A 14190-nucleotide genomic window follows, 5' to 3' on the forward strand; every position below is an offset into this window, starting at 1 on the left:
ATGAAGAATTCAAATTGTATAAACCAATAAGGAAAAGACAGACAACCCGATTATAAAATGGGCAAAACACTTGAACAAGCATTTCACAGAAGAGGATGTCCAAATATCTAGTAAGTATGTGAAAAAAGTACTTAAGACATCATTAGTCACCAGGCAAATACAAATGCAAATCACAATGAGATCCCAACCCACACTCTCCAGAATGGCTAAAATTGAAAAGACTGATGATATCAAGTGTTGGTGAGGATATAGAGCAATTAGAACTTCCACACATTGCTGGTAGGACTGTAACATGGACTTCCAACAACTTTGGAAAACTGGCACATCTCTGAAAGCTAGATCTAACCCTTCTTTATGGCTTAGCACTTTCACTTCTAGGTATATACCCTCCAAAATGAAAGCATATGACCATCAAAAGATGTGGACAAAATGTTCTTGACAGTTTTATTTTTAATAACCAAAATTTGGAAATAAGCCAAATAACTCAGTGGGGAACTAATAAATAAATTACAGTGTATTCATGTAGAATTTTTCACAGTAAAAACAGACAGAAAACTATCTACTACTACATGTAACAACATGGATAAACCCCACAGACATTACGAGTGAACAAAGACAGACTTAAAAAGTATATATGGGCTGGGTATGGGGGCTTGCACCTGTAATCCTGTACTTTGGGAGGCCAAGGTGGGAGGTGGTTTGCTTAAGCCCAGGAGTTCCAGACCAGCCTGGACAGCATTGTGAGACCCCATCTACACAAAAAATAAAATAAAAAATTTAGCCAGACATGTCGGCATGTACCTATGGTCCCAGCTACTCAAACCAGGGAGGTCGAAGCTGCAGTGAGCTGTTGATCATGCCACTGCATTCCAGCCTGGACAATAGAGTGAGACCCTTTTTCAAAAAAAAAGTATGTATGATTTCATTTTTATGAAATTCAAAATAGGTAAAAGTAATCAAAAGTGATATAAGTTAGAAAGGGATTTATCTCTGGGTCATAGGGATACTGGCTGGGAAGGGACGAATGAGATCTTTTTGGAGTGCTGGAATGTCCTTTTTTTCTTTTTCTTTTTCTTCTTTTCTTTTTTTTTTTTTTTAAGATATGATCTTGCTCTGTCACCCAGGCTGAAGGGAAGTGGCATGAACATGGCTCACTGCAACCTCCACCTCCTGGACTCAAGTGATCTTCCCACCTCAGCCTCCTAAGTAGCTGGGACCATAGGTGTGTGCCACCATGCCCAGCTAATTTTAAAATTTTTGTAGAGATGGTGTCCCACTATGTGGAGTCTTCTTTATATTGATCAAAGTGGCAGTTAAACAAGAATATACTTACATAAAAGTGTACCAAAATGTATATTTAAGACTGGTACACATTGCTATATATATTATACCTTGATAAAGACTATTACAGAAAATTTTAATTTTCGTATTTTCTTCTTTTTGCTGTTTTCTAAGTGGTCACACCTTTTTCTCAGCTATATTTCCAAAAGTCTAAACTGAAGACATAAATTATAATGAAAAGAAAAACAATAAAGGTTATTATTTTTAAAACACTAGAGCTGAATCTCAGCTACCTATCTAGATCTCTTGGCCTGAGCCCTGGACCCAGCTAAAAATAGTTCAGAGCCTTGCCAGCTGGGAGCTGGGCTATGTTTAGCAGGAACTGGCACACGAGTGAAATGGGGTGGAATCAAGTAGACACTTTGGATCCGGTAGGCATAGCTCTCCCACAGGAGACTGTTTAGGCCATGCCTGGCATCAGTAACTCAGGCTGTTTCCCACACTACAGGCCAGCACTGTGGGCTCTCAGTTTATTGGGAAATGGAAATAAAAGGGAAGGATAAAAGTCCACTGGGAAGCAAACTGGACAGAAAGGAACTCTGAGCAGCTAAACTCTGGCTAATCCCAGGGTATACCTGCCTTTTCTCTTCACCAGGTTAGACTTTTAATTTTTGATTTGATAAATTTGGATTCCTTTTTCAACAACTCATATAAAAATGTTATGTTTATGTTTGGGGAGGCTGGGTACTGTGGTTCATGCCTGTAATCTCAGCACTTTGGGAGGCCGAGACGGGCAGATTGTTTGAGGTCAGGAGTTCAAGACCAACCTGGCCAACATGGCCAACACTGTCTCTACTAAAAATACAAAAATTAGCCAGCTGTGGTGGCACACGCTTGTAATTCTAGCTACTCAGGAGGCTGAGGGAGGAGAATCGATTGGACCTGGGAGGCAGAGGTTGCAGTGAGCACAGATCTGCCATTGCACTCTGGCCTGGGCAACAGAGCAAGACTGTTAAAAAAAAAAAAAAGAAAGAAAGAAAAAAGAGTTATGTTTATGTTTGGGGAAAGCAGATGCAGAATTATTTAGATTGCAATCATGAAAAGTTCCCTGGGTGGTTTTGCTGCCAAATCAGCTTAACCTGGGGAATTCACTTCAGGTAACCTCCTCCTCCTTTACTGTGATCATCCAAAAGGCAGGGATGGCTAGTATAATTATCCATGTCACAGGGATGCTTAGAGGCTTAATTAATGTTCATAACCCACTTTGAAGTATTCAGATGAAGAGACAGTTGATAGAAATGGTGGTGTTCTAAGTTCTACTCATAAACTGTGGCAAGTTGCAAAGCAAATTTTGAAGTTATTTTTTGGTACTCTACTTCCAAATATACTAGCATGGCAACTCCAAGATCCCCCCTGATTTAGTTAGAGTCACTGTGACTCAGAAAATTTAGAGGACTCTATTTCTACATTTTGTTCACTTTAATTTTAAAAAATTTTTAAATTTTTAAATATTTATTTATTTATTTGTTTGTTTTGTTTTGTTTTTGAGACGGAGTCTTGCTCTGTGGCCCAGGCTGGAGTGCAGTGGTGTGAGCTTGGCTTGCTACAACCTCTGCCTCCTGGGTTCAAGTGATTCTCCCACCTCAGCTTCCCGAGTAGCCAGGATTACAGACATGCACCACCATGCCTGGCTAATTTTTTTGTATTTTTAGCAGAGACGGGGTTTCACCATGTTGCCCAGGGTAGTCTCAAACTCCTGACCTCAGGTGATTCGCCCACCTTGGCCTCTCACAGTGCTGGGATTATAGGCATAAACCACTGTGCCAGTCATTTTGTTCATTTTTAAAAGGAAGGTATAAATATGAGGTGATTTATACCAAGTGGCATTTGGAGGAATGACACTAAACAAGTTGGTATGTCACCACTGTCAGCAAATAGAGAACTTTTAGCCCACAATTAAGATGCAAAACAACTTTCAAGTTAGGGAAAAAATGTGCCAAACTCTGAGATCAAATGTAGACTTTAAGCCAAACACTATGAATACCATTAGAAACATTTTTTTTCTTTCTTTAGAGACGGGTTCTCGCTTTGTTGCCCAGGCTGGAGTACAGTGATGTGATCATAGCTCACTCCAGGCTTGAATTCCTGGGCTCAGGCACATGCACCACACCTGACTTTTAAAAATATTTTGGACAGATGAGGTCTTTCTATGTTGCCCAGGCTGGTCTCAAACCCCTGGCTTTAAGTGGTTCTCCTGCCTCAGCCCTTCAAAGCACTGGGATTACAAGTATGAACCGCAATGTGTGGACTAGAAACCTTTCTAAAATAAATCCATCCTGCTTCATCATTTGGAGATGGCTTAGGATACTGTCTTTTCCATTCTTGAGAAGGAGAAACCCTGAAATATTGTCAATAAAAACCTATCTGGGAGATGGCACTAAGACTCTGTCAAGGATGTAGTCTCCCTTTATGTAGTAACCAATGCATTAGGTTTTGCTTGATAAAAAAAAAAAGCAAGTCTGCGAGCAAACAGAAATGTGGTGGGCTGAATAATGAAAATGAAAATGATGGGCCGGGTGAGTGGCTCACACCTGTAATCCCACCACTTTGGGAGGCCGAAGCGGGTGAATCACCTGAGGCCAGGAGTTCGAGACCAGCCTGATCGTGAAACCCCATCTCTACTAAAAATACAAAAATTAACCAGGCATGGTGGCATGCGCCTCTAGTCCCAGCTACTTAGGAGGCTGAAGCAGGAGAATCGCTTGAACCAGGAAAGCAGAGATTGCAGTGAGCTGAGATGGTGCCACTATACTCCAGCTTGGCCAACAGAATGAGACTTCATCTCAAAAAAAAAAAAAAAAAAAGATGATGCTAATGATGAAAATACTAATAGCCATCAGGTATTGAGGGCTTACTAGGTGCTAGACACTGTTCTGAGAGCTTTATATGTCTTGACTCGTCTGATCCCACCAATAACCCTAGAAGATAGAACCTACTATTATCCTTATTTTATGGACAAAGAAACTGAGACTTAGAGAAGTTAAGTAACTAACTTGCTTACGGTTATACAGCTTACCAGCTAGCAGTGGTTTTCAAAACACTAGTGTGCATTACACTTCTCCAAAAAGCTAGTTAAAATTCGTATCTTAGCTCAGGACCAGAAATTCTGATTAGAAGTGTGAGATGGGGTCTAGAAAAGCGCATTTTGGCTGGGCGCGATGGCTCACGCCTGTAATCCCAGCACTTTGGGAGGCCGAGGCAGGCAGATCACGAGGTCGAGAGATTGAGACCATCCTGACCAACATGGCAAAACCGTGTCTCTACTAAAAATACAAAAATTAGCTGGGTGTGGTGGTGCGTGCCTGTAGTCCCAGCTACTTAGGAGGCTGAGGCAGGAGAATCGCTTGAACCAGGGAGTTGGAGGTTGCAGTAAGCCAAGATCATGCCACTGGACTCCAGCCTGGTGACACAGCGAGACTGTCTCAAAAAAAAAAAAAAGAAAGAATAAGAAGAATGCATGCATTTTTAATATATCCCTGGAAGCCTCGTCAGCATAGGGAAACCCTGTCTCTAGCAAAAAGTTAAAAGATCGGCTGAGCATGGTGGCACATGCCTGTGGTCTCAGCTACTCAGGAGGGTGAAGCAGGAGGGTCACTTGAGCCTGGGAGGCTGAGGCTGCAGTGAGCTGTGATCATGCCACTGCACTCCAGCCTGGTAGACAGAGTGAGATCCTGTCTCCAAAAATAAAAAATAAAAATAAATCCCTGGGACCAGGTGTCGTGGCTCACGCCTATAATCCCAGAACTTTGGGAGGCTGAGGTAGGAGGATCACTTGAGGCCAGGAATTTGAACCCAGCCTGGGCAAAATGGTGAGACCTTGTGTCTACAAAAAGTTTAAAAATTAGCCGGATGCAGTGGCACATGTCTGTAGTCCCAGTTCCTTGGGAGGCTGAAGTGGGAGGATTGCTTGAGTCCACGAGTTTGAGGTGGCGGTGAGCTGTGATTATACCACTGCACTCCAGTCTGGGTGATAAAACAAGACCCATTCTTTAAGAAAAAACAATAAACAAAAATAAAAATAAATCCCCAAGGCAAATCAACTGTAGGAGGCCATTAGACCACTCTTTGGGAAGTAGTGGCCTAGACCTAGGAAAAGGAGAGGCTGGGAGTTGAAATTTTCCAGTGTTTCTCCAGCATTTATTGGCCTTCCCTGTCCAGCCAAATAGCAGGTCATTGGCCTAGCTGGGACTGTATGTCCTTGTAGTGAAAAAAGGCTGTATCAGGCTTCCAATGCTTAATGAAAATAGCCTTTCTTTTCTTTTTTTCTTTTTTTTTTTTTTGAGATGGAGTTTCACTCTTGTTGCCCAGGCTGGAGTGCAATGGAGCAATCTCAGCTCATTGCAACCTCTGCCTCCCAGGTTCAAGTGATTCTCCTGCCTCAGTTTGCCTAGTAGCTGGGATTACAGGCACCTGCCGCCGTGCCCAGCTAATTTTTTGTGTATTTAGTACAGATGGGGTTTCACTATGTAGGTGAGGCTGGTCTCAAACTCCTGACCTCAGGTGATCCACCCGCCTCAGCCTCCCAAAGTGCTGGGATTACAGGCATGAGCCACTGCGCTCGGCTGAAAATAACCTTTCAAAACATCCAACTTGATTTGTTCAGCTTCCATATATGACATTTAACCTTCTGATTTTAATATGGTTTCTTAAATAGATTTTTTCCTACCAGGAAGAGCATGTGCTGACCAACAGACATGAATTTCAGCCTGATAGTTACAACATTCACAAGAATGAATAAATGGCATTGTATTTTATTAATCAGTCTATTATAACTCTGATTAATGTAAATCAATTCCTCAGAGCCAGCTCTCTTTTAAATAAATGGAGAACAATGAGTTTTATGAATTTGCAATCTTTGGGCCCAGCACACATTTTGAGGCCTTATTTATGCTTTCCTTAGTATACACACATCACTAAGCTGGGAGGCACATTTTGAGACCGAGAATTCTGACACCTCCATGCCTTCAAAAGGGTAAGTTTATCAAGTTTAATAAAACAATTCATGAAGCGTCACTTGCCTAGGTCCTCCTCTACCTGTGACTTTCAAACACCTGTGACCTCTGAGATATTGAGGGGCATGGTGATACATTTTTAACATCTTTGCCCTTTTGCTCTTTTCAAATGCCACTTGTGGCTGAGTGTAGTGGCTCATGCCTGTAATCCCAACACTTTGGGAGGCCAAGGCAGGGAGATAACATGAGGCCAGGAGTTCAAAACCAGCCTGGCCAACATGGCAAAACCCCGTCTCTACTGAAAATACAAAAATCAGCTGGGTGTGGTGGCGCATGCCTGCAATCCATGCTACTTGGGTGACTGAGGCCGGAGAATCGCTTGAACCCAGAAGGCAGAGGTTGCAGTGAGCCAAGATCACAGCGTTACACTCCATCCTGGGTGACAGAGTAAGACCCTGCCTAAAAAAATAAATAAATAAATAAAATAAAACATGCTACTCATCTGATTTGGTATTAGGTATAACCTAGAAAATCTGGAAAAGACACACAAATGAACTTTGCCAGAAACAAAGCTGTGGAGAATAAACCAATCCATATTACACACCTAACTTTCCTCATTATGTATTTTTCTGCAAGGGCAAAAAAAAAAAAAAAAAAAAAAAGGCAGGGTAAAGCAATGACAATTTCCATGGTCTCTGTAAATGAGGACATTGTCAAAGGTATTTGCCACTGATACACTCCACATCCTGTACTTTTTTTTTTTTTTTTTTTGAGACAGGAGCCTTGCTCCATTGCCCAGATTAGAGTGCAGTGCAGTGGCTTGATCACAGTTCAGTGCAGCCTCGACTGTCTGGGCTCAAGTGATCCTCTTGTCTCCTAAGTAGCTGGGACCACAGGTGCGTGCCAGGCTAATTTTAAAAATTTTTTTTGTAGATACCGAGGTCTCCCTGTATTGCCCAGGCTGGTCTCAAACCCCTGGCCTCCAGCGATCCTTCCACCTCAGCCTCCCAAAGTGCTGAAATTATAGGTTTGAGCCACTGTGCCCAGTTTCTTCTGTGTTCTCGATGGACAACTTATTATTACTGCTACTCTCCTCCTTGCCTGTCAGTCATACTCTGACTGCATTAGCTTTCTTTCTATTCCCAGCACTCCCGAAGCCTGTTCTTCCTTTTGGGTCTTTGTCTGGGGCCTTGCTCTAGCTGTAATGTTCTTTACCCCTAGATTCCCATGATTGGCTCCTTCTTGTCCCTGAGTCTCAGCTAAAATGTTATGTTGCAGAAAGGCCTTCACTGATGATCCCATCTAAAGTAATCACTCTCTTTTACCCCATTCATTTTATTCTCTGCATAGCGTTTACCCATTGCTGAGATTTTTCTTATTTATCTTTTTTTTTTAAATAATCTATCTCCTGTCAACTAGAATGTAAGCCCTGATAGGGCAGGACTCTTTTATTACACTATATTTTCACTATTATATCTATAGTGCCAAAAACTATCCCTAACACAGGGGAGATGCTCTATACATGTTTGGGGAGGAGGGAGGAAGGAAGGGAGGGAGGAAGAGAGGGAAGAAGGAAGGAAGGTGGAAAGAAAGGAAAGAAAGGAAGACAATTGGGAAGGATGTTTCTGATCTGAGGCTGACTGTTGGAGGCATCCAACTGGTTATTATTTTGCTTAACAGCAAAATATTTTTATCCACCTCCTTTGGAAACGAGATCTTAAAGATGTTTTGAGTTGATTACATAAGACTATTTAACAGTGGTTATGAAAACAGATGAGTTATCCTGAGAGGCTTTACTAGATATTTGTCATCATGAGCTCAGTCTCACAAGTTATTACAATAAGAAATCAGGAAAAACTGCTTATGTGTTTGAATTCAAGTAGCTAAGTCTCAAAATATAATAAAAACAGTTGCACTACAGATTTTCTTTCAAAATAGCTCAAAAATACCCTGTTGGCAGCAAAGGGAGTAATGATAAAATATCTTCTTAAAAACCCGAAAATAGGAAATAAATTTGCCTTCTGAAAGTTAAACCAGTCAGATACACACACACACATGCACACACGCACACATGTGGACATGCACAGAATCACACAGAGATTAGGCTAAACCCAATGAGGGAGTCAACTGAGAGATAACCAGTGTATACCTGAAGACTTTGGGAACACCCCTAACTTCAGTGATCTGGGGGTAATCCAGGAAGGCAATCACCAGAATGTGTTTGTTAATTTAATCTGTCGTATGGAGAAAGTCTGGATGAACAGAGGAGGAAGGCAGAGAGCTGTCAGCCTGTAGCCTGGAAAACCTCAACCTAAGAAGCAAGAAGTGGGTAGCACACTCCCAAGTACTGTTCAAGAGAGAAGGAGCCTTGGCCTAAAGATCTGAGCTCTCAGGTCTCTGTGGCAAATGTATGTTTGGATAAATCATCTACCCACCTCTCCTTTCTCAGATTTCATGCTCCACATGGCTCCCTGTGTGCTCAAGCCTGATTATAGGAAGCAAAGACTCTGGTCTGCTGATGTGAAGGCTCACCTGTTAGCTGGTTGCATTTATGGTTAAATGGAATGAATTTGAATTCTGGCTATACAGCAGTCTCTGTGAGCTTGGATTAGTATGAGTTTACCTGTGAGATAAAGTTCCAGAGCAGAGTGACTTGTGACTTGTGTTGGGTCCATACTACGTGGCAGGCAGTGGACCAGAATTTATACCACAAATCCAGGTTGGCTCTGAGAAGACACTGCCACTAAGGACTGATCTAAGCTTAGTTCCCTTTCAAGTTCACCAATTGTATGACTCACATGACATTGAATGAGGGGAAGACTAAAGGACGGGAGTGTGATACCAACTGGACTCACCTTCTTCAAGAACCCAAAAGACCCCAATGGATAAGATGTGGATACTGTAGTCGATGGGTCAGCAAACTTTTTCTGTAAAGGGCCAGAAAACAAATCTATTAGGCTTGTGGACCACACACAGCCTCTGTTACCTATCTGTTATCTTGTTGTAGTAGTTGTTGTTGTTGTTGTTTTTGGGGTCAGAATCTTGCTCTGTTGCCCAGGCTGGAGTGCAGTGGTGTGATCTCTGCTCACTGCAAATTCCGCCTCCCAGGTTCAAGGGATCCTCCTGCCTCAGCCTCTGAGTAGCTGGGATTACAGGCGTGCACCACCACACCCAGCTAATTTTTTGCATTTGTAGTAGAGATGGTGTTCCACCATGTTGGCCAGGCTCGTCTCTAACTCTTGACCTCAAGTGATCCGCCCACCTCTGCCTCCCAAAATGTTGGGATTACAGGCATGAGCCACTGCACGCAGCCTTATTATTATTATTATTGTTATTATTATTTTGAGACAAATTCTTGCTCTGTCACCCAGACTGGAGTGCAGTGGTGTGATCTCATCTCACTGCAACGTCTGCCACCCAGATTTAAGCGATTCTCCTGGCTCAGCCTTCAGAGAAGCTGGGACTACAGGCATGCACCACCGCGCCTGGCTAATTTTTGTATTTTTAGTAGAGACAGGTTTTTGCCATGTTAGTCAAGCTGGTCTCGAAGTCCTGGCCTCAATAATCTTCCCCCTTGGCCTCCCAAAGTGCTGGGATTACAGGCATGAGCCACTGTGCCCAGCCTGTTATTTATTTTTTATACAGCTCTTTGAAAATATAAAAACCATTTTTTGCTCCCGGTACAAAAACAGGCTCCTGGCCACATTTGGCCTGAGGAGGTGCAGTTTACTGACCCCTGCTGTAGTCCTGAGCTGGCCACTCATTTATGGGGAGACCACAGACAAGCTATTTTAATTAGTTTATTCATAAACAAACAGTACATTCATCATTTGCCTTATTCCACTCCAGGTGTGTGACCACTAACTTCGCCAGTCTGTGAGGCCAGATAACCAAATATGAAAACTGGGTGGGTCGAGCTGTAAAAGCTGGGGGCTGAGAGTGTCTTGTACTGGCATGGTGCGGCGTGGCTAGCCAAGGAGACATATGACCCCAAGAGGGGCCAGACAAGAGCTGCTGTCTTTGAGAACACTTTGGAGAACAAGCATTGTCTAAATAAAGTCTTGACTAAAGATAAGACTTCCTAGATAAAGCTAAGGAGAAAATGCTCTTGGTCAGGAATCTCAAAGATCTCTGAGATATTTCCTAAGTGCCTCTCAGCTACACACTTACCCTTCTGTGGGCTTGTAAATGCCTGGCTCTGTGGGGCCCTATCAGCTCTCTCCCATTCATCCAGGTGAAGGGAGCTGTCCTAGGAGTTTGGAGAACATGCCCAAATTGCACCTCAATGAATGGGGATCGCTGGAAACTGGATCTTCTGGAACCCAGTTATAGTTAAATAAATTATTTTCTTGAATGGGGAACAAGACTTACTGAAAGAAAGGAATTGAACCAACTTTGCTGTTTGTTTTTACGGGTAAGTTTAGTAGGCAGTCTAAATATATCATTCCTATTACAGCTTTTTCATTACATATTTTATTCTTTGGAATTTAAATCATTTAAAATTTTTATTTATTTTAACTCAAATTATGCAGATGAGCAGATTCATGTATGACCAGAAGGTAAACCAGGATCTCAGAGCAATCGGAGAGGTGGTGACAGAACCGTCAATGGAACCCTGGGCTCTGGATTCTAACTCCTTTTCACTCACTCTTTTTTTGTTGTTGTTTTGTTTTTTGTTTTTTCTTTTGAGATGGAGTCTTGCTCTGTCACCAGGCTGGAGTACAGTGACACAATCTCGGCTCACTGCAACCTCCGCCTCCCGGGTTCAAGCAATTCTCCTGCCTCAGCCTCCCAAGTAGCTGGGACTACAGACACCTGCCGCCATGCCTGGCTAATTTTTTTTTTTTTTTTTTTTAATATTTTAGTAGAGACAGGGTTTCACCACGTTGCCCAGGCTGGTCTCGAACTCCTGAGCTAAGGCAATCTGCCCACCTCGGCCTCCCAAAGTGCTAGGATTACAGATGTGAGCCACCGCGCCCGGCCTATTTTCACTCTTTATTGCAGTGATTCTTGAATGCTGCTATGGATAGGGATGGGTGGGGAGCTCTGTGTAGTTTGAAAAAGATTTTATCCCTCTTAATTCCCAGTTGAAATTCACTAATCTACAATTCATCTGATTTTGCCTTGGTCTTCTTGAAACTTCTTCAAACAAAACAAAATGAAAAAATAACACTCAAGCTGGAGAACGGTTCTACTTATTCAGAAGTGGCCAGCAGAAGAGCCATAGAGAACAGAGTGATTCCTGAATCAGCAAACCCCATGAGCTTGGATGATTCAAACCAAGCTGTGGCCGGGATCAGCCTCATTCACTGGCAAGAACCCGCCCAATAAATCGCAAGATAAAACCACTTTAAGTCCTCTCTTTTCTAAAATAGAAGAGAGGAGTGTGTCTCCTATTCATTGTGTTCATTTCAAAAGGATCAAAGACAAGTAAATTCTTTTAGAATATGAATCTGTGGCAAATAGATAACTCAAATAAGATAAAATCATTCTCCATCAAAGGAAGGTGGATTGAAGGGGTAACACACTCTCAAAATACCCGCAACAACACCTCCCCTCAACAAATAACATGTAAATGTGAGATTTCGAGTAGGTTAATAACATAAAGAAAACACTCAGAGGAGCCAGGAACAGATTCTGGCATCGACGTTATAAAAATACTATGGCTGACCAGGCGCGGTGGCTCACACCTGTAATCCCAGCACTTTGGGAGGCAGAGGCAGGCAGGCAGTTTGAGCTCAAGAGTTCCAGACCAGCCTGGGCAACATGGTGAAAACCCATCTGTACTAAAAATACAAAAATTAGCTAGGCGTGGGGTTGTACATGCCTGTAATCCCAGATACTCAGGAGGCTGAGGCACGAGAATCTCTTGAACCCGGGAGGTGGAGGCTGCAGTGAGATGAGATCGTGCCCCTGCACTCCAGCTTGGGCAACAGAATAAGAGCCTGTCCCAAAAATCAAACAAACAAAAAACAAAACAAACAAAAAAAGAAGTAACTATAGCCACATACAGTGTAGCTATTGAACACCTTATTTGAAATAATATGAGCTGCTAATTAGAATCATATACATTTTAGAGTTTGGATCGACCCTAGAGACATTTTGCAGGTAAAGAAACTGAGTCTCTGCTCTGGACTCAGAATCTGAGTGCTGGGCTGGACCAGGAGCCTTGTGTATGCCTCTAGCACAGCACGTAGCATAGAATGCTCTAGCCTGAGCTCCTGGACTGCAGACCATATTCTTTCTCTTTCTATTCCTAACAGCTAGAAAAGTATCTGGCACTTAGTAGGTGTCTAGTAATGTTTGATACACCAATCAGAAGAAGCAAGAGTGTAAATCCTAGGGCAATAAGAGAAAAAATTTAGAGGAAAAATCCTTCTCTGATCTCTCAGAGCATGGTATGGTGAAATTACCCAAAAAAGCAAAAGTGAACTTGACCTCAGTGTGGCTTTTTTTAGATGAACATCCCAGTCACAGGTAAGCATTTGCCAGACTGCCCAGAGCGATCACTTCATCACTTCCATCATCGCTATTAATAACACGGCTTGCTTATTCTGTCTTATTTGAGTATTAGAATGAGTTCACTTGCAATTAAGTTCCCTGCTTTAATTAAAGTAGAAATAAAAAATAGGTAGACAAGTGACTTTCATTCAAGTTTCTCAGACATGTTTCACTTTTGAAATCTGAAGTATTAAGTGTTAAGCTTTGTTTGAAGTTAAAAGTACAGATTATCTCATCATGGAAAAGATTAAATTATAATGCTATCTACCTTATGATTAAAATGGCTTGTCAGATTTTAGTAGCTGTTGGGAAAGAATCATCTCTTTTCTGTATCTAAATTGTTTGATTCTTTTCCCTGAAAGGACAAAAAAATACTGTGAACCCTTAATTTCAACAGCACAAAGAATTGTGCCTTCCATATTTATAAACCAGCCACAGGACAAAGGGAAACAATATGGAATTAAACATTACATTCTCTTAAGAAATATTTTCTTTCAGGGTTACATAAATATCTTTATGCTTTTCCATTTTCTTTTTGAAACACAGTAACCCTATGACATTTCAAAGTGAAATAGCTACACACACACAATTTTTATAGAGAGGCCAGGATGGCTTTTTTTGGAAGTGTAATTAACCACACACACAGCATATTATTCACTGTCCTATGACCTTTGTTATTTAATTTCATATTCTGAAAATGTTTGCTTCTAAATTTACTCAGGAAAATGAGGAAATGTTATAGTTGCTTTGCTGGCTGTATATTACAGTGAAGTATACCCAGAATAGTTTTCAGATGTGGATGTTAAAAAATATGCGTTATTTGCCTGCTTTGGCATGTAAAAGATTTAACAAAAGCATGGTAATTTGGATTTATCAGAGAGACCCCCAGCCAAGGTCTTGAAAAATTCTAAGTAATGATAAAGTATGGTGCCTGGTGGGGTCAAGGAGAGGAGCACACCCACTTTCCTTACTCTAGTGTGATGCCATTGCCTAGGCCAGAGCCACATATATGGGAGTGCAGGTTGTGCCCTGTGCCAGGTGCCCAACCAAGAGGGCCATTAGGGATAAAAATCCGGCCCTGGCTTCTCTTGCTGAGCCTGGCTCCCTGGTGCAGAGCTGATTCTGCAGGGAGGAAAGGGCCTCCTTTGTGTTATGTCTGCCTGGAGGGAATGTGGTTTTTTTTTTTTTTCTGAGACAGTCTTGCTCTGTCGCCCAGGCTGGAGTACAGTGGCAAGATCTCAGCTCACTGCAAGCTCTGCCTCCCAGATTCACGCCATTCTCCTGCCTCAGCCTCCTGAGTAGCTGGGATTACAGGCATGAGCCACTGTGCCCAGCCTGTTATTTATTTTTTATACAGCTCTTTGAAAATATAAAAACCATTTTTTGCTCCTGGTAC

At 42.1% G+C, this 14190-nt stretch overlaps 1 long non-coding RNA gene across 1 annotated transcript in view; it reads left to right on the top strand.

Annotated features, from left to right (window-relative positions):
- Positions 1 to 1798: 1798 nt before the first annotated feature.
- The window catches only part of LOC105521931, a 27468-nt gene continuing 15076 nt past the window's right edge, over positions 1799 to 14190 (top strand). Inside the window, exon 1 of the long non-coding RNA XR_001003363.1 lies at positions 1799 to 1936. This is a non-coding gene — a long non-coding RNA (uncharacterized LOC105521931). The remainder of the gene's footprint in view (positions 1937 to 14190) is intronic.

This window comes from Colobus angolensis, unplaced genomic scaffold (genome assembly GCF_000951035.1).
Source record: "Colobus angolensis palliatus isolate OR3802 unplaced genomic scaffold, Cang.pa_1.0 Scaffold413, whole genome shotgun sequence".
NCBI lineage: Eukaryota > Metazoa > Chordata > Mammalia > Primates > Cercopithecidae > Colobus > Colobus angolensis.